Genomic DNA, 18,862 nt, shown 5'->3' with positions numbered 1-18,862 from the left:
AGAGGGAATTCATGGCAGGAATTTACACCCAGCCATTTATCAGCTCTGGTTTCATTTCCCGAGCACAGGAGGCTTGTGCAACCCAGCTGCCTGTCAGTTTGTGCTGCTCAGCACCAGGCGTTGGCCAAAGCGTTGGCCAATTCCATCAAATTTAACCAAAAAAGCAAAATGAAATTCCTCTAAGTTTTGAGAAATGTATGAATTATAACCCTGTAAGTTCCTGTACGTGAGGAAAGGCGATGGGCACTCAAACTCAGCTGGATAAGTGAGAACCTGATCAGGGGGGAGATGTTAGAAAAATTCCATTTCCTAGGGACACAGGTTCTCATCATGAACCACAAGATGTGGGAAGTGCATCCCTCTTTAATTTGGACACCACAGAACAACACTTTTTGGGTTGCTTGTTTCCTTTGTTTATTTTCCTCCTCATCATATAATTTTCTTGTATTTTCTCTCCTTTTTTTCACTGTCAGTTTTACTAAACTCGATGCCACAATTATTACAGAACTAGGGATACCAATATCTTATAAAATTGATCATTGAAGAGCTTTGAGTTTTTCCAGAATGCTGTAATGAGCACAGCAGCTAATCAGGCAGCAGATCTTTTATTTATTTTTATTTTATTTTAATCTTCCCAATCAATGGATCAGGGATCCCAAGCAATGGAAATGCACAGTGAAGGTTGTCCCACACAAGTCACAGCCCATTCCTTTGGTTGCCAGAAGCTAAGGAATGTTCTGGCAAAGCATCTGTTATTAGATCTCCAGCTACAAAGTACATTCCAGCTGCAGATGTTTAGCCAAGAATGACCTTTCTGTCCAGTGGCTAAAGCTTACTAAGACATACAAAGATTATTTTAACATGCAGTGTCATCTATTAGTGATCAGGAACTGCATAAATAAAAAGATTGGACTCGAAGAGGTGAACACTCCTGGGAAAATTGAATTTACCCCTGCCTGAGGTCATAGTTTTGACACTGGGAGAAGTCAGGATTTTTATAGCTGGCCCATGTCTGAGTGTCCAGCTTGAGTAATCAGTTGAACTCTGTTTGTTGATATCCACATTGGAGGTGAGGACCAGGAGGGCTGTTTTAATATAGAAAGTTCTATGTTATTTAATATTCTGGGGAAAAACAATAATCAAACATAAGGCATCCCAAACTGAACACTCCAAGTTGTCAGACCTTTGACATTTATGTTCTTGTACCCCAGTTCTGGATGTGGAATTGGAGGTGATGATTGACTTCTACTTCATGGATGCATATAAAGATACCTTTATGTAAATCCCTCGGCATTCATGGTAGGAATGGGGATAAAACACTGGTGAGAAAATTGTGTGGGGGTACAAAGAGTAATTTAAACAATTCCCCGCTGAGGTAAGAAATGTGGTTCCTGGTGGAGATGACAGAGAAGGCTACACTGTGACTTTATCTTGTTTCTGATGCTTCCTGACTTAACCAGCCTTGTCGTTCTAGTGGCTCAAAACCATTATCCTTTGTGAATAATTCATGCAGGTAAGTAGATGCATTCAAATGCACAGCTGTTGTAGCAGGGCTAAGAAGTAATGGAGCTCTTTTTGCCCCAGAGTTACAAATTCCCTGTACACGTGACACACACAGGATGCACTTGGAATTCCCATACGTGACTTTATGTCACTGCCATGCAGTCACCACAGCTGAACTTCAGTGTATCCTGTGCTGGAGCCATTTGTTGCCTGTCAAGGCAGAACAACTTCTAAGAAACACTGACATTTGATCAGCCTTTTGCTGCAATCCCCAGAGAAAAAACCCCTCCTCATGCCATTACATGCTCCATTGTTCTTAACATGACAGCTTCCATAAAAACAATAGTAAACACTTAAAATAAAGAGTAGGATCCCATATCTTTTAAACGGTGAATTGACTTTAAACAATTGGAAACCCCTGTTCCTGAGGAACAAAAAAGAAAAATAATAATGATTGAGTGCTAATGATAATCTGGATACTCCTACAAGTAAGGGGCAGGATATTTGAGCCTTCGGGCACTGATCTAACAGCACATTTTGTGCATTGACACAGGGAGCTGTTTGTGTTTTGCTTCTGTGGGATTTTTGGTGCTACAAATCCCTCTGAACCAGTGGGTGAAATCAAACAGCGACTCGGGCTGCCCCATGCAGAGGAAGGAGTTTTGTAGGATGAACAACTGCACGTCAAAGCCCTGGGGCTGTGCCTGCAGCCCGGTGGGAATGGGAGGGAAAAGTCCTCAATGGGAGGAAAAACCCCTGACTCCTGGGGGAGCACCATGCAGGGGTAAGGACACTGGAGCCTGGTGGCTTCTCCGTGCCTGGAGTGCTTGGGAATTCTCTGTCCTACCTGAGAGGGAAGGGGGCTTCCCCACGCTGCTGTTTCAAAGGACAGCAGTTGCATTCTGCATTTTATGAGTCAGAGGAAATTGTTGAACTTGGGAAGGCTGACTGCAGACATTGTTTTTCTCTCATACATAGGATAATCTCCAGTGATTACATTTTCCTGGTGCATTTCCCATTGGGCTGTCCAGACTGGAGGCTGTGGCAGATGCAGGAGTAAATAGGTCAGTGAATTTTGAATTGTTCAATCCCCTGCTTTTTCCAGTCTTGTCACACTTATCCACATTTTTTTCACAGTCTTTGTTTTTCCAGCACCTGAATAAAAGCCAGGATCTGAAATCCCACAGCTGTAAAACTGTCTGGCCTTGCAGAAATCCCATCTTCATAATTGTTTATGTTATCATTGCACTGTAAGATAGTGAGTGATGAAATAATGAACATTCATTGATGTTTATATCTGGGATATCCTTGTGAATTTTAAAGGATCTGAAATTGAGACTTCAAATGGAGTTTGGAAACTCTTGCTTTGTAAAGTTAATCTGAGGAGAGAAAACAACCACTCAGGAATTTATGTTTAAAATCTGAAGAAATGTAAATAAAGAATTTTAAATTAGCTTAAAATGAACTCAGGACTTCAACAGCCATATCCACATTCATTTTCATCTTCATGGGACTGCAGTCTCTGTTAATGATATTATCATGGCCTGGCAGACTCAGAAACAGCAGCTGTTTTTCCAGTCAGTTACAGGGTTATCCCTAAATAGCAGTTTTAATTTAATTGGAGTTATTGACTTCTAGCTTCTTCCTATTCACCAGGAAAATGTGTGCAGGCTTTTTTCCTAAATTGTTTCCTAATTGTTAGTCTTGGAAGGGCTTTGCTGTTACATTACAAACTAAAATTAGTTCCAGTCCAAAGGAATTCTATGTATTTGTTTGGGAACATACAAGAGCCCAGAGGAGTGGAGAAAAGGGCTGAATTTGAGAAAGACCTGCTGAAAAACCTTCAATCTCTTCTGAAAGATATCCGAAATTACTTCAGTCCTATTAATGAGCAATTACTCTTGACTACTTCCTGTGTTGAGAGAATTATTGTGTTTTATTTGCTACCGAAGCCTCATTTGAGTCACGTTTTGCCTGATTCTGGTTTTATCTGAGTTCCCTACAAAGGATTTTGTGTAGGATTCTCTCCACATTCTCTTATTGACTGGAAGATGAATGGCTGGCGGCGGCTCTCAGTCACTTCCACATCAGTTTTCCTCACAGCTTTCCCTGTTTCCCAGCTCCTTGGTCTGTCTGGCATCAGGGTGTCCCTGCAGAGGTCAGGTTTATTAAATATGTAAGTGAGGATGACAAAGTAAAGAACCACTAAGGACTCGAATGATGATGGTCCTAAAAGAAAAAATTAATAGTTACACCAGTCAGACTCCTGAACCAGCTGTAGAAACCACGCTGAAAACTGATCTTTTTTGTCTGTGAAAAAACACAACTTGGCTTTTGGCTTGGATCCATCCAGCACCGTAAGGACAGGAAAAAAGATCCCGGGAGCTGTTTGTTTTTGTAGTTATTAAAACCGATGAGCTCAGGGTTTGGAAATGCTGAAAAAAAAAAAAAAAATAGGAGAGAAGACCTGGAGCAAAGCAAGAAAGCAAGGGGAATTCACACGCAGGGTGGAGAGGGAATGTTGGATATCGGTGCCACCTAGTGGGGATTCTCCAGAAGAGCGAGGAGAGCCAGGTTGCTGCTTTTCACCCTAAAAAAAATCTAGAGAAATAAAGAAATCCTTGATGAGGGTGTGGGTGCTCAGCAGCATCAGTAAGTAAGGCTGGGAGTGTGTGAGATGGAGGCCACAGGTGGTGGATGGAAAAAGTAAAGTTAATTAAATCTCTGGTACAGCTCCTTACAAGGGGACTGTGTCTTTTAGAGTCAGCTAACAAAAAACCCCTAACATTGCTCAGTGGATGTAGGGGAGCTCTTTGCATCTGGAATATTGCCCTGGAAGGTTGGGGAGGGGCTCGAGACAGTGCACATGCAGGATTTATTAACCATACCTGGGCTGGAAGTGCTTGGAGGCAATGGAGCTCATAAAGTTTTACAAGCATTTACACAGCACATTTACATTGTGCATAAAGAAGTGCTACAGCTGCTGGTAAGAACCTCTGCACGGAGTTACTGCCTTGTAAATAATGAGCCTTGAGAGCAAAATCTACTCACCTACATTATCAGACATTCTTGTGCTCTGGCCATGATGATGAACAGTCCGTGGCTCAGTGCATGCCTTTTTTTTTTTTCTGTTTGATTTAAAAAAAAAAAAATTAATTTCCTAAGGAAATGATGTTGCAATCAGCCAAAGGTGTCGTGTTTGTGTGTTGTTCACTTTCAAACCTTGCAATTCATTGTCTAACTCGAGCAGATTTACCAGAGGGCAGCAATCTCAGATACAACATTCCTGAAATTTCATGCAAATTGGTGTCTGGGTAGAGGAGAGTGAGCCAGGGGAAATGTGCCATCAACTGGCCTCTAATAACATGGAAAAATACTTAATACACACTGCCAGCACAAAATAACCCAGCCATTACTTTTCATAGTAAACTATAAACCACAAGATTTTCAAAGATAAGCTTCTGCTGGAAGTATTTGTTCAGGCAAAAGCAACAGAAAAGTGGAAGTAAAAGAGGAATGTGAGTGGGATGGGGGCATTGAGCAGCATCAGGGGTTTTACTCCCAATTCCACTCTCTGCAGAGGGATCCCTCACAGCCCAGCACACTGCCTGGCACTGTGGCACCACTGAATGCCACAGGGATTCTCAGCTGCAACACATTTAGACCGTGGCAGGAGCCCAAAGTGTTTGCCTCACCTGGATGGCTCTCGCTGTTTCATAACAGAGAAGCCTGGTGCAGTCTGAACATATTCTTGCTGTTTGCCACTCATTCTGCTTCAAGTGTGAGATCACCTTGTCCCCAGGCGGGGCTCAGAACTGCAGTGTGTGACAGAAGGCAGAGGGACTGACAGTCCTTTGATTTAAAAGGGGGTGGCAATTCACAGAGTCCCAGGAAAACAAAAAGGAATGGAACGAACTCCTGATCTCTGTGCTGCCTCCGGGACACCTCTGCCTCTCTTGTCTCTGCGCTCAAAGGGGCTCTCCCTTCCTCCACACTTAATGTGGAAAGAGGAGGATTTTTTTCGTGGGCAGCTGGCCTTGCATCCATAGGGATCAAAGGTGTGTTTGAAGGAGGGGGAGAGAGAGAGGAGATACCAGCAGCCTGGTGATGCAGATCCCAGAATCCCAGAATCCCAGAGTTCCAGAATCCCAGAATGGTTTGGCTTGGAAAGGACCTTAAAGTTCATCCAGTGCCACCCCCTGCCATGGGCAGGGACACCTTCCACTATCCCAGGTTGCTCCAAGCCCCCTCTAACCTGGCCTTCCAGGGATCCAGGGGCAGCCATGATCAATGGGAACAGTCCACGTGTTTCAGCACATATCCCAAAACCTCACAGCATCAGGCACACCTGGAAACCTGATTCTCTGTGGTTTCTCTTTGGATATTTTATGCTTTTTGGAGAGCCACTTTTGCTGACCTGCTCCAGGGCTGGGACACGAGACTTTGGAGAGGAGCTGTAAATGTTTCTTCTTGCATGTTGTTTATTATCTTCAAAAGGAATCTCCTTTTCAAAGAGCCCCACGGAAGTTCCTGTATTTAAAAATAGCAACCCTAAAGGGCTTGTATTTTCCTCTGAGCTTAGCTTCTTCCAGATTGCATGAGTCAAGGAAAAGCCTGAACATATAGGGAGGAAGTGACATAGACATATTGCTCATGATGAGAGCACTCAGCAAATGGGAAACAGAAATTTGGCAGGGGCAGTAAAGAAGATTAAAATACATCTGGTGTAGAGCCGTGGTATTCCAAGGGGTGAAATAACCCAAACAATTGGAAATCAAAATACATCATTGGTTATTTTAACATTCAAATGCCAGCAACGGGCAGAGTGAATTTGCCAAATTTTGGTAAAATAGTATTTTATTATGGTGAGCTTTCTGCAGTGGCTCAGGTAAACTCCCTGGTTGCCTAAAATTAACTTGTTTTATCTGTAAAGAGACTCAAAGAATGGAGAAAGCTGCTTCAGCAAAGCAATAAAGCTTTTGAGTTCATGTAGCACAAGTAGAAGAAACCCACTATTAGGAAGAGCTGATTTTTTTCTCCAGTTTCAGATGGCATGAATCTCCAAATCTAAAGGTAAAATAATTGCTGACCTCTTACCCTTAAGAATGACCGATTAAAAGCTCAATTCCTAATCAAATCAAGTAAGCACTGTGTACCTAAGGCCTGCACCTCGCAGAATTGCTATTTAATGTGTATTATGTGTATAAAACAAAGACTGGAATTCCTACAGACACTTTTCTGGGTGACACCCTCGTTCTGTTAAAGGCAACATCAGATTACTGACTACAGCATACTCCAAATTTCACTTTTACTTTCTTTTCCCTTCACAATTTAAGAGGCAATTGCTTTGTTTTGACTTGACTCATAACCTGAGGCATGACTAACGCCGATGTGCAGCGATAAAACTTCCTGTTCGGGTAAATCCCAAGAAACTTGAGCAACTTTATTGTCAATTTGGACTCGTACCAATGCTACAGTGGAGGATTTTTTTTTTTTCATTTTTATTTCCACAGTAAAAGTAAGAGGCCCCAGATGAAAGATGACAGCCAGGCTGCATGTTAGAGCAGTTTAGGTCCAGAGCCAGACCTGTATTCTGCAGCCTGAACCTTTTTCTAATTAAAATAAACTTGATCTACTGTTACAGTGTTTGAGAGCTTTTGAAGTCAGACTCTCCCTCTTCCACTTTTGCAGGGTATTTTAAGAAAAGAAGGTTGTCTCTGCTTTGGGACACATAAATGGAGCTTGGTTAATAGAGGATAGTAACCATAGGGTAGATGATGTTGTAAACTTCTTGTTCCACTTTGATGTGTCCATCCTAAACCCCTGAATTTTTTACAGCATTTATCACGATGGTATTTGGTGATATTTTAAGTTTAAGAGTGGGCTTACTGTCTTTTTTCCCCCCTCAACTCAGTATCCACTGTTTTTTTAGAGCTTTCTTCATGTGTTTCAGTGCAAATTTTGAATCTTGTTCAAGAAGTAGGTTTTATATGATTTTCTCAAGACATGAAGCCTCACAATCAGCCAGGATTCCCCATCCTCTTTGTCACTTATAACCAAATTTGCCAATATTTCCCTATAAATACCAAAGGCACATTCCCTCGTCTGAAGAAAAGTTAAGTTTTTTAAAATGGAAAATAAATTTCCATTTTTTTCCCATAGGAATTACAGTATCTAGGATATTTTTCATGAAAACAGGTTCCTTCCCTTATTTGAAGGGAAGAGCTAAACCCCTGACTTTAACAAGCTTCACACTTTTAGCAATGTGCTTTTTAGAGCTCACTCCCAAGCCCATGCAGATACATCACGATATTCGATATATTCACGTGAAATGCAACACACAGCTGAAACCTTCAGGGTTCTCAGAGGCTGGATGACACTCCTGAGTGTCCCTTCTTGGGAAAAGAGTTGTTCTAGAAGAGCAAGAGTTGGTTTAAACAGGATGCTCTATATCAGCCTTGTTTCAGTTGAGGACTTCCCATCACTGGAAGTGTCCAAGACCAGGCTGGACAGGGCTTGGAGCAGCCTGGGATGGTGGAAGGTGGCCCTGCCCATGGCATGGGTGGCACTGGATGGGCTTCAAGGTCTCTTCCAGCCCAAACCATTCTGGGATTCTGTGATAAACCTGTAAGTGGCAGATGTCCAACATTTTCAGTTAGTGCAGGATGACTTCTGGCAATAACAAACACTCTTTAAGGTGCCAAAGCTGTTACCACTGGTCACAACTTCTGCATGTAAACATAAAAAACTGCAGAGCGCAAAGCCACAGACTAATGATCATCCTTGGGGTTTTTCTCACCTACAAAACTGTGCAGTTCAGCCTGGGTAGAGCAGTCCCATATAACAGGAAACTTTGCTCAAGAGGTCTTGAAATCCCTGGAAATCTTTTTTGTATTGCCTGGGCCCCAAATCCTCTCATTATTAACCAGATCCAGAACATGCATCCAAACTTTCTATCCTGTTTCCATGCCATAGTGCTTTGATGGGACACAATTTAAATTCCTTTCAACTCAAATTCTCCTTGACTACAAGAAACATTGACTGGGATCCTGCCTTTAAAAACAGCCGAGTGGAGGAGGCCCTGTGCTCAATCCCAGCCAGTCAGGCCTTTATGATCTGAGCTGCTTTCCACACCATCTCCTACAGGAAAGAAGTGCATGGATAACACCTTCCTCAGAGGTGACACGTGGAAGTTACAGCCCTCTCTGAATCAGGGAAAAGAAGAATTCAGCCATGGATTCTCCATACTTTCTGGACACAGGGTGCCCAGAGCAGCTGTGGCTGCCCCATCCCTGGCAGTGTCCAAGGCCAGGTTGGATGGGGCTTGGAGCAACAGGTGAAAGGTGTCCCTGCCATGGCAGGGGGTGGAACAAGAAGATCTTCAAGGTCCCTTCCAACTCAAACCATTCTGGGATTCTTTTCTATGGTTCTGTGATTAAAATATTCCAAACCCTGGGCTTCTGACTGTTTTGGATACCATGTTGAAAAGTCTTGATGTCATCCCAAGCCAGACGGGGACTATACTGTAAATCTCCACTTCTTTTAGGCGGGAGGAAGAGTTTCTCCCTTCAAATAATGAGCTGCTTTTACTGAAACAACCAACCAGCAATGTGCTCCTGCCAATTTAAGTTATTTTCCTTTGCACCTAAAGATTGAGTCTGGAAAAAATGGGGGTTTTTTTATGTTTTACTTTGATCATACTGCTTCTCTGTTCAATATCTTATATATTCCTTTTGCCTTGAAGTTTATGTGGACTTTACTTTTAGACCATATTTATCCCTGAGATCAGGACTCTGTTGTTGAATGGAATTTGGAAAAGGGATTAGAAAATACAGGGTATGAGCACATGTGTGAAATGTGCAGTAAAGAGCTTCTAACTGGGGTCTCTCCCTCCCTAGAGCCCCTCCAGCAGTGGCCAAAAATGCTGATACCGCTGAACAGGACAATGAGGGAAACAAAAAGAAGAGAGACACAAAAGGAAGAGGCAAATAGGCTGATTGATGATCCCCAGCTCATCAGTAACCTTTGTAAAAGGAGGGAAACACAGCAAAAATTCCTCACTCCAAGCTCCCTGGTGTGTCATATTTTTTAAGTTCCTCCTAGAACGCAGCTGCCTTCTGGACAAAGGCCACCTATGTTTCGCCACATTTTAGCTTTCTGATTCATATTCATCAGCAAGAAGCTTATCCAAGCTGGTTTAGGAACCTCCATGTGGATTGAGGGCTGTGTGACCTGTAACTTCATCTTTTCCTGACAATAAGCATCACAAAAGTAAACGACTGGAGTACATTTGTGACAGTATTTGCAGAAACAAATCCAGCAAATCCTTCTGGGGTTCTTAGTAACCTCTCAGAAGCTGAATAATAAGCCCTTTGAAGTGAGTACATAATCTTTTTTTGGGGTTTTTTCAAGGAAATATGACTTCATGTTTCAAGACATGGCAGGGAAGCCTCTGTATGCAAATCACCTTGTGCTGATGAGGTATTGTTTTACTTTTTAATGAGGGGAGAAATGCTGGCTGAAGTGCAGCTGTGGTCTACATTAAAAAGGAGCAGTGCATTTGTTAGCCAGATTTAACACCTTGTAAGGAGAACATGCAGTGACAGAAATATTTCTTGCAAGTGCAGCCTGGTGGGAAAATGCTGAGATGTTCTGGGTCTCAATTTGCACAGCATGGTTCTACTTTCTGCCAGTATGGGCACTGTCAGGATGGGGTGGGTGCTCCTTAAACTATTCAGGTGTGGTCCCAATGTTTGTTTTACATTATTTTTATCCATTACAGTCTAGGGATGGCACTGGCACCTGAGCTGCTCAGCAAACACAGAGGCTGGAGCCAAGTGGGAGTTGATCTCCTTTCCAACAAGTGACAGGATGAGAGGAAACAGCCTCAGGGGGAGGTTTAAATTGGATATTAGGGAAAATTCCTTCATGGAAAGGGCTGTCAAGCAGTGGAACAGGTTGCCCAGAGCAGTGGTGGGGTCACCATCCCTGGAAGTGTTCAAAGGCTGTGTGGATGTGGCACTTGAGGACAGGGTTTAATGGTGAACGTGGTGGTGCTGGCTTGGCACTGGAATTAATGACTTTAGAGGTCTTTTCCAACCTTAAAGATTCCACGGCTTTATGATCCCTAATTGCTGCAGAAGAAACTTCTGCAGTCCTTCTGGTGCTTCTCTCTGACACAAGGGTTTTTTTTTTTTTTTTTCCCCAGTTATTCTCTTCTCTACCATTCATGCAGAGTCAGTGTGAGATTTATTCTTCCTTCTCTTCCTTCTCTCCTTGCTCGATGATCTTTAACCCTGAATTACTTAAATTTCTCTTCTAGTCACGCTCTAATATTCCTCAGCAGCACCACCACGTGTTGGGTAACCCCGAGAACTCCGGTTTACGCGGCTGTTCAGTCAATGACATTTCGGACTTAGTGCCGGGCCAGGGCCTTGGATGTTGTTCCTGCGGGGTACCAGAGTCTCTCGGGCGCCCTTCTGTCACAGATTCCAGTTGCCAGCGGCGGTGGAAAGGTGGGACCAGGCTGCGCTGGGATCCCCCGCGCCCGGGGCCCTTCCAGGATGGGGCCGCCAGGTGGCACCAGATCCCTGATGCTGGGGGACATCCCGGGAATTCCGCTTTTCCCGGGCATTCCCGCACCTTCTGGGCATTCCCGCTTTTCCCGAGCATTCCCGCACCTTCTGGGCATTCCCTCTTATCCCGGACATTCCCGCACTTTCTGGGCATTCCCTCTTTTTCCGGGCATTCCCGCACCTTCCGGGAATTCCCACATCTCCTGGCAATTCCCGCATCTCCCGGGCATCCCCGCACCTCCCGACCATTCCCTTCACCTCCCGACCATCCCCGCATCTCCTGGGCATTCCCACTTTTCGTGGCATTCCCGCATCTCCCTACATCCCCGAATTTCCCACATACCCAGGGCAGGGCAGACTGGGAGAGCTGGGTCCGGCCCGGAGAGGGAGTTCTGGGCTGAGCACGGAGAGCTTCGGCTCCGCCTTTGTCTCCTTTTTGTCTGGCCAAACGATGCCTTGGCAAGGTAAAAACCACTTTGGTTTAGGTTTCAGCCTTAATAAAATGCAAATTCCCGAGAAGGTGACTACGAAGATTGAACTAAACTCCAAATATTCAAACGCTGAAAAAAAACCCCCAAAATCGTGGTGAGGGAGTTCCCTAAGCCAGCAGATTTGTTTCGTCAGGATCCATGGAAGTGCTGGCTCCCGAAAAAGTCTCCTGGTCTGAAGGATCTTTGTGAGGGAATCTTTGTGAGAGGCTCTTTCAACCCATCCGCCCTTCATATTCCAGGACACCTTTGTGAAAGCCTTTTGCTCTCACCCACCTATCCCTGGCTTCCTCGGTTTTTTGTGCCACAGAATTCCTTCAGATCTGCAGCAGGATGGATTCTGCTCCTCAGGTGTTTGTATCTGCCCTGAGCTGCTGCTGGCTTTCTGTTCCTCTCTGCATACACCTCCTGCTCCTGCGCCATTCCAGGTGTTTGAGGAACATCTGACATTTTATAGGGCCTAAAGAACTTGGCTACTGAGAGAAACAGCATTTCCTCCTCCAGAAAGTAGCAAATACTACATTGATACTCTTCTTCCACTCTTCTGCTCTCTTCACTGAGAGTAGAATCTGTTCAAGGAATATAAAAGTTAGTTGGGGACACTTGTCCACATTTTATTTCAAAGGGGTTTTTTTATTTACCAGCTTTATTTCAGAGCCAAAACAGAAATGGGAAGTAGAAAATAGGAAAAAAAAGTCCTTCCTCAGTTTATGGTGATTTCTTCACAGAGTTCAGAGATGTTCATTAAGTCACAAAACATAAAACTGTGTTTGATAACGTTCATCTGAGCTTCCCATGATCTGATGCATTGGCTTGGCCCTCAAGATAACTGCTCTGAGCATCCTATCTCTGCTTCACTTTGGATGTGTTCCAAGCTGCTTTTCTCTCCCATGGGAGTGAGGCATGATCATTTCCTTCTTCCACTGTGTGGTTTATTTAAACTATAAAAATGGAATCTCCCACTGTATATTTTTTCACAACTGATTTTATTTCAGGGGACATCCCTAGATGTTAATATAATGGAAAAATAGTTGCTGTGATTTTTTTTTTATTGAAGTTTTTCTTTCTGTCTCTGAATTGCTGATAACATTCAAGAAAACTTTTCCAGAACTTTCAGGCAGCCTTTGCCAGAGGTTTGTAAAGTGTTTTGAGATCTGCAGGATTAACACTCAAAAGTGCCAAGTGAGATGATTAACAGTGGATGTTTATTACCTTGAAACAACCCACAGAGTTTCACTGGGAACATGAATAAAGTGTTTGTACCCAGCTGATGGAAACCGGGGGACTACAAGACATTTTAATTCCCTTCTCCCCCGTCCTGCTTTTCCTTGACCTGCTGCTCTTGGTGTGCTGATGAGTTGCTTATTTTCAGTGCAAATTTCACTCACACAGCCCAAAGTCTGTCCTGGAAATGAAGCACTTTGGCTTATGTAGCCTCATTATTTTTCTCCCCAGCACACCATGGCACAAGGGGGGTTTTACAAAGCTTAATTGAAACCAACAGGTACCTGTCTCACCTGCACTTGTTAGAAACACCTACCTGGTGCTGAGTTTGTGTACTTGGGCTTGCATGAAAATATTTATGGCAAATTGGTTTCAAACTTACTGTAAGAGGGTTGCTGTGGCACCATAGGATTATTTATGTCTCAGAATTTCACCCCTTAAGGTTCAGGTTTTATTTCACAATGAAAAATGCATCTGTTCGTCTCTGCTAAATGGACTTTTTACCACTGCACAGTCCCACAATCACTGGGAACTGCTCAAACTGGAGGCCTCAGTCAGGGCCCTAAAAGGAGAGGAAAGTGGAGGTCTGTGTAAATGGGATTCTTCAGGGCAGCTCCAAATGGGCCTTTGGGTCACTCGCTTTTCTCAGGAACAGCTTTTATAGGAGATGTTTGTGGAGGGAAAATTCTGGCAATCTTAAAAGCATCGGAAATACGTTTTCCTTTTCATTGGACATCTGTTGTGCTAAAGACCAAACAGGGTTAGAAAATAGTGATGACTCTGTGGCTCCAGATTATCTTCACTGTTTGTCCATCCCCAGAACAAACCAGATTTGTAAAAAGTCTTGCTGAGCATTAGGAAGTGTTGATGTAAGTACAGCACTCTGGAGTGTGCTTGGAGAAATCCCATCATAATCCAGGGAAATGTGGGCCAAAGGCAGAGCATCCCCAGCAGCCCGGAGCTCACCCTGCGAGAGGGGAGCTCTGCGTTCTTAGGGGAAATCAGAAATGCTCCTGGAATGCAACTGCTGCAGCTTTGGTTTGTCATCTCTGAGCACGTGGGCTCTGCTTTATTGGCAGTGAAAAGCGAGTCACTTGTGGCACGAGGAATGTGCTGGACAAGGTCAGGAGCATTTTAAGGCAGCAATTTCTTTCCTTGGTAACATGAGGCAGAGATGTTTCACCAGTGAAGGTCAGGAGGATTCAGGGTCAGACTTAAAAGTGCCAGCCTTGGAAGAGTGATAAACACACAGAGGGCCAGAATTTTCCACTGTTCCCCAGGTTTTACAGCTGATTGCTCCACAGTGAGCACAGGTAGTCAGTAATCATAAAAAAACCCTGTTGCATTTACAGCTGAGAGGAGAACATGGTGAAATTTCTTTGAATACCCATTTTTTTGGTGTGTTGTAAACATGTCAGAAAAGCTCTCCGCAGGATGAGATTTTCCCTCGGGGGTCCACGAGTTGAAAACTGGCTGGACTAGGTAGTGACAGTCTTCTTACAGCTTCAGCACAAGTTGGACACGGTCCCTTATTCTGGAAGATTAGATTGTGGGCATTTTGTTTGTTAGAAGCAGGAGATTCACTGAGAGAGAATAATTCATGTTTCCTAAGCGTGCCACGTTTCTTTAATATGCCTTTTCTACAGGCAAACTTGGCTGTGTCCTGTCCATCATCTGTCTTAGAAATGGGAAAATGAGTGGCAGAAACTATTTGTTAAAAATGGTTTAAATTGTTCCACAAATGCTACAGGAGAGATACATTCTTTATGTAGTTACACTGTGATCTGTACTTAAAGTGAAATATACGGGGGGAAAAAACGTGGTCAATGGGGTGTGTTAAAGGGCTTTTATCTGCATGGATGATTCTTTGCCAGCTCTGATTTATAAATCTGTGGATTCTCACAAAATACCCATTTGAATAGCATTTTCCCCTCATAACCACATCCTAGAGCTGGAGTTTGCTCAGCAAAAGTGTCACCCCACAGCTCCAAAGAGCAGATCTTTCTCAGCATCCTGATCTGTCTAGGGCTTAATGGTAAGAAATTTATTTTACATATCTAGGGATAATAAAACAAAATCACTGCCAAAAGGAACAGGTGGAAACATTCATGTTCTCTGATGTTTAGACTTGTACATCACAACAGAGAGTGATTTCTAGAGACTGATGGTTTATTATTAGTTTATTTCTCATAATTAGGCTGTCTGTGTGCTCACATGGACTTTGTGAGTCACATCTCAGCTCATTACCTTGGGAAACAGACCTATTATTTTTGAAAGCCATCCAGTCAATAAATTAGCTTGGAAGAAATGATAGTCCAAAACACCTTTTCAATAGATTGCTGTCACGCTTGGTTCCTATCAAAGAGAAGGCTGGACTTTTTGTCATGACATATGGATTAACTGAGCTTTTCCTGCTGTGAGAAAACAAAAGGCAATTGGTGATGCATGGAGCAAAAAAGATCTTAAAACAGAGACATCAACAAAGAAACACGACAGCATGAAAAGACAGAGTACAGTCTGCTGTCCACATTACAAAGTCATCCTGCCTGCAGCTCCAACACACAGCTCTTGCCTGGTTTTGCCTCAAACTAAGTGACAGTGTTCCTCCACTCCAGTATCTCAAACCCTGCACCCCAGACAGGAGGAGGGAGATGTTAACCAGAGTTATTTTGGCCTTGATGGTGCTTTCATGCTTGCTGTTGAGCCACAAGAATCTCACCCAGAGTCAACAAGGAATAATTCTCCAGGCACAGCTCCTTTCTTTGCTCTGGCTTCCATTTGCTCTTCCACACCACTGGGGCCATATGGAAACTCCAATGTGATACAACAGAACAAGCTGACTGCCATATCTCCCTCTCAGTATTTATGCATGAATATGGCTTTTACCTGATAGAATTTTTTTTTCCTTGTGTTTTATGCAGTTCTGATGCATTTAAATAGCTCGCTACATAATTGTTTAATGTGACTTTGTAATTGCCAATTACATCTTGATGCTGGATGTAGATATAATACAGAGATTTAACACAGCTGGTTCTCATCTGGTGTGAGACAAAGGCTCTGTGCTGGATCAGCTCACATCCCCACCAGATCATAAAATCACAGAATATCCTGAGTTGGAAAGGACCCACAGGGATCATCCGGTCCAACTCCTGGCTCTGCACAGACACCCCAACAATCCCACCCTGGGCATCCCTGAGAGCATTGTCCAGAAGCTCCTGGAGTTCCCAGGGGCTGTGCCCATTCCCTGGGGAGCCTCTTCAGTGCCCACCATCCTCTGGGGGAAGAACCTTTTCCTAATACCCAAACCTGCCCTGGCACAGCCTCACGCCAGATCCTGAGGCTCAGAGGGCTGTTATACTGAGGGCAAGGGAAAGCCCTTTTTTGTGACAGCAGAAGTGACAATGCTACGGGGATTTTCTTCCTGACTACAGCTTCAGGAATTTTGAACTTCCTGATATGACATTTAAAATTGAATCAAGTGAATTTTGATCATTATCTCGTGTTCTTGCTCGGGTGGTTTGAATTGATATTTTGGCTTTTACCCTTCAAGAGCTGAGCATTTTTGTTTCAGTGTCTTTAGTAATAAATGCTTAGTATTTTCTTGGTTTTCAGAGAACCAGCTATTCTATCTACTATCTCTTTAAAAGTGTGTCACTTCTCTGAAATTCGGGCTGTTTGTGTGAAAAATTATTCATCTATTGTGCAGCTGCTGTCATTTTGACTATTGCTTTTAAGTGTGATTGATTCTTAAAGAACAGCTAATAGAGCTCTTTGCCCACTACCCTCTTGTCATTGCTGGAGATAGAAAGAACCTTTTCAGTGAGAGAAACTATTGATTTTATTACACCTTGTACAGACTGCCATCAAAACAGAACCAGGGAGCTTGATCCTTCCCTTTCTAATCCCTGTTTTACATTGGTAATTCCTCCAGCTCGTTTCTATGAGAAAGGAGAGAGGCTCACACAACCTCTGCAGGCGGAAGGATTGGAGCTGCCATCCCTCAAAACACTGCCCCTTAAAATTATTCAGAAAAAAAGCATAAGGATTGTGGGGCTTGCACAGAAACCCTGAGAAGGTAGAAGAAAGTGGTCATATCTCTACTTTACCCAAAAAGCCTTTAATTATTGATGAGCTCTACCTGCTTACATAACTCCCATAATGTAAACAGACCTGCACATCACACAGATTAATGGATTTGTCCTTAGGCCACCTTGGCAAGGCAGGGAGAACTTAAAGGTAAATTTGATGTTAAAGCACAACCCCCCCCCATGCCTTAAGACATGGAGGTGAAATACAAGTGCTTTAATCCTGGCAGTGCAGTGAGAATTGCCAGCCCAAAGCTCACAATGGCCATGATTTTGATCGTGATGTTTCCCTGATGCTTTTAACAATCTGTTTCAGCTTGTGTTCAGAACTGCCTCTGTCAGAGCAGGGCTTTGCCTGCCCCTTGCTGACACCCCTCTGTGCTGCCTGAGATAACCTCTCCAGAAGTCATGGAGCCAGTATTTATCCTCAACAGGGATTATGCCAGAGGACACAGGTCTCTGTTCTTGCCCAACAGTTCAAAAGAAAATATCTTCCTTCAGTGTTTCCTGTACTTCTGTGAGTCTTCACCTTTGGAGACACCTGACAAAGGAGAAATTGGGATGAGAAATTGGGTACTTCTGGAAAAATGCTGGGAGGAAGAGGAAGCCAAGGCAGGGATGCAGATGGGTGGAGGTGCTCAGAGCAGGAGCAGAAGAAGGAATTGAGCTGAAAAAGTGGTAACTTGGCCTTGACCTCTCATCTAAAGATTGCTAAATTATCAGTGATCACTCGACATAAAGATCAGGGTAATCCCAGACTGCAGAGCCCAAACAGACAGGAATTTATTCACAGTCCAGTATTTAAGGCTAGAGAAAGGTGAGAGTTAGGACACATCTTTGTCCCTAATGTTTTTCTATGGGATAATTTACATGGCTTCCTTGTGGTGATGCTGTGGATCCATTTCTCCTCTGCTGCAAGTTTAGATATTGCAGCTCTGCTTTAGGGGCTAAACAGCCCGGAGTTATCTATTTTTACAACTTTACAACTCTTCTCATGACTCCTTTCAGGTCACCTATGAGCTTTGGGAGCAAGAAAACAAACCCAATTCCCGTAAACTTAATTCCTAAGCTACCAAATTCTGGTTCCCATGCTGCATTTACTGGCCTTTAAGTAAGTAAAAACACGGCTTAAGATGGACAGAATGGTTTATCAGTAAATAATGTACATCTGAATGATATCACTGCTGTGCTCAACACTTAAACAGACAAAACACAAGAAACACCTTCAGTTTAAAGATTTTGGCTGCAACAGCCAAAATACATCCCAGCAGTTTGGGAAGCAAATCCCATTTTCACTGAATATATTGTACACAAAGACCAACTGCTTTCAAACTGAGTTTTAGTACATTGATGTAATTCCTAATAACAGGAGCAGTGTCCTGTGGGGCTGCTGCTTAGTTCAACGCACACAGAGTTAAGTGACAGGGGAGGAGCACCTCAGCTGCAGAGGCATCCCCTTTTACCCACAGGGCATCCCCTTTATCCATATCATGCCCACTCCAAGCTCTGCCTGTCAATTTTGTATTGTCCTGGCCCAAATTATCAGCTGTAACACTAATTGATGTTAAGTGAATGTTGTCTACCATACCAGCTTCATGAAATTAAATGTTTCCGTCGAATTTTCCTCTCACGAGTTCAGTACCAACGTGGGGGAAATGCTGTTGCACAAAATGTTCTGCAGTCGTTTAGATCCACAAAATCAACTTTGTAATTACTGATCAATCCACAGCCTTTTTGCCTGCATGCATCATTGCTGGGGATAAAGAAAATTTAAGAGGCAACTTGCTGATGTGATAAAGATGTGATAGAAGCCTCTGACAGCCCTGCAGTGATAACCTTGAGCAGTAAATACATGGTTACAAAAGAAGGTGCTGCTACACTGAAAAGAAAGTTGGCACATGCTAATTTCTAATTCTAACTAAATTATAAAAACTGATCATCTCCCAGTGTCAGGAACACTGCAAACAAGCTCAGCCAGCAGGTTTGG

This window comes from Coloeus monedula, assembly GCF_965178545.1.
Source record: "Coloeus monedula genome assembly, chromosome: 10".
NCBI classification, from domain to species: domain Eukaryota; kingdom Metazoa; phylum Chordata; class Aves; order Passeriformes; family Corvidae; genus Coloeus; species Coloeus monedula.
Note: the sequence above shows the minus strand (reverse complement) of the source record.